Source organism: Gadus morhua, chromosome 15, assembly GCF_902167405.1.
Source record: "Gadus morhua chromosome 15, gadMor3.0, whole genome shotgun sequence".
Classification (NCBI taxonomy): domain Eukaryota; kingdom Metazoa; phylum Chordata; class Actinopteri; order Gadiformes; family Gadidae; genus Gadus; species Gadus morhua.
Window position 1 is genome coordinate 12,442,049 of NC_044062.1, and position 2,500 is coordinate 12,444,548.

Genomic DNA, 2,500 nt, shown 5'->3' on the forward strand with positions numbered 1-2,500 from the left:
TCCCTTTATCTCATCTCGTCGTCTTCTTTCGTAGCTTATGTTTTAGCATATCTTATCTTGTCTTATTTGAGACTGGACTTTACTATAGACTATATGAATACTTAGTCTGTGTATCCTGGCACTATTAACAGATAGAGCAGTCCGTCAGCTACTAATTAGCATAATTGCATGAAAGTCTATCTATTGGCAGATGGGTTTCAGTGTATTGCTGGTGCTTTGCTCTGTCTACATGACGAATACTGGGGGCAGCGGTATGCAATGAATCTCTTTTAATCATCCAATAGCTGGGCTTCATCTTTCAGAAGGATGAATTTCACCGGCAATCACACTTAGCAACACTCATTGACATTTCATTAAGACTCCAAAGGCGAATGCTTACTTTTGGATATGTTTAATATAAACACACTAATACTAATACCAATTCCTTTACCAATAGTACTATTACTATGGTCTAACCTAAGCTATATCTAGCTACTTCAAAACATCATTCACAAACCAAACAAAGGTAGATATTTTCCAATCCCTTAACAATCCTTTAAATCCATTGAAAAAACATCCCTTTCTGACCCAGAGATCAAATGCCTCGAAAGCTACTTCTGGAGGACAAAGGTGCTTCTCAATTTCAAGGTATCGACTGTAGCCTGGTTTCTGATAACATGTACTGTTGGAGGAAGCTTCTCCCAAGCTACCACACAATATAAAGCTCTGTCTAATTGTTGCGTTAAGCAGCGCTGTTCAAAATAAATGTAGGCCACTTAAAGATGCTAATTTCGCTAATTGAAGTGGCACGACTCACCGGAAATCGAAATCTGCGCCCTTTATCACGTTCTCTCTTTGCTACGTTTAGTATAGTCTGAATGACTACAAAAATTGTATGGAACTGTAAGATAAATCCGATATGATTAACATTTACACCTTAACCTCAGCTTCCTCAGAGAACTTTCATCCACTTGAAAAAGAAAGGATAATACACTTACTTAGACAGCAAAGGTAGTCTGGGCGCATCTCTCATCCCTCATGTACCAGCTGCCACCCGTTCATTCAATTAACCAATTAACCAGTTAACCAGTTTACCCTCGTAGAAAACAAGACAACAATAATGAAACCTACAGAAAGAGCGGAAAGGGATATTCTGAAATGGATGCTAAAAAAAACCCAAACAACCATAGGTCTTAATCATGTTTTGACATAGGTAAAACCGTCTGAAAACCAGGATACCTTGTAGTGGAAAATATCACTTAAAATTGAATCAGAACATGCAATTTTCATCTTTTATGTATTCCTTATCTGTCATCCTCAACTCAAATCAGCTTACATTTAATTTCACAATCTTTATGGTTCAATTGAATGATTCTTACTGTGAAGTCATATTGGATTATTATATGTTTATTCTTCAAAACATCGCCCACATAAGTGAGTAGGTCTGTCCCTCTGTCCATTTACCAAGCCATCCCTCCATTTTCCTATTTTCCTTTAAAAAAGAATGAGAGATACAACCTCACTGGCGGACGAAGGACAAGCAAATGAGACATCAGAAAAAATGAACAATTCAATGTGAATAAACATCATGATCATCAACCCTCACAAGAAGAAATATACATAATTGAGAGAGACAAAGGGGGGGAGAGAGAGAGCGAGAGCGAGCAGGAAGGCACCTCAGGCCGGTTCAGATGAGGGTGGACTGTTTTGTCCCTGGGGCTGTACACGAGCAGGCTAGAGCGGGGAGTGTGTGTGCGTTATCGTGCTGGTGCATATCTGTTTGATGGTGTGTGTGTGTGTCTGTGTGAGTGTGGATGTGTGGGCGTTATGACACACGAGGGTCAGAGCCCATCTCTAAGGAGCCTCCCCCCAACCCTAGCACGACACGTCCATCTGCCTGAGGCCGTGTGTGATGGACAGGCGAAGCTCATGAAAGGTTTATCTTGGTAGAGTCACTCGAAACATGCACCATATGTTAATTTATCACTCAGAAGGAAGAAAGTCGGATATAGACGTTGTTGAGATCATGTCAAAACGGCGTCAAAGCATAGCATTTTTATTTGAGTGCGATGTCGTTGTTAATGGTAGCAAGATACAGATGTTTTTATTGTAGCCAGCATTCAATATTCTCTCAGATATCTTCACTTATGTAGGAAATGTCAGATGACAGATTATGGGTTTCATTACAAACTATTTACATTCTGGTGATAGGGAAGATATTTCCTTCTGAAAACAGAACAGTTAGTCGTGCTATTTTCTCGCTGGGATATATTTCAAATTGTCTACGTTCATGAAATAAATCCTGAAGGATCCTTTTTGAGTCAGTTTGATTTATGATTCAAATAAACTTTATACAAAAGCTTCAACTAACAAACATGAGTCACTGTATTCTGAATGCTCATTCACGTAAATGTAAAAAATTCCAACAGCACTGGGAAAAAAACAGAGCACGGTTGAGAGAGGGAGGTTATCTTCAAGCTTCATGAAATAGTCTGTTAGTAGATCTATTAACCAGGGCTAC

At 39.2% G+C, this 2,500-nt stretch overlaps 1 protein-coding gene across 1 annotated transcript in view; it reads left to right on the forward strand.

Annotated features, from left to right (window-relative positions):
• pcsk2 (proprotein convertase subtilisin/kexin type 2) overlaps positions 1–2,500 on the forward strand; it is a 32,582-nt gene that overhangs the window by 3,639 nt on the left and 26,443 nt on the right. The gene's annotated exons all lie outside the window — the stretch shown is intronic.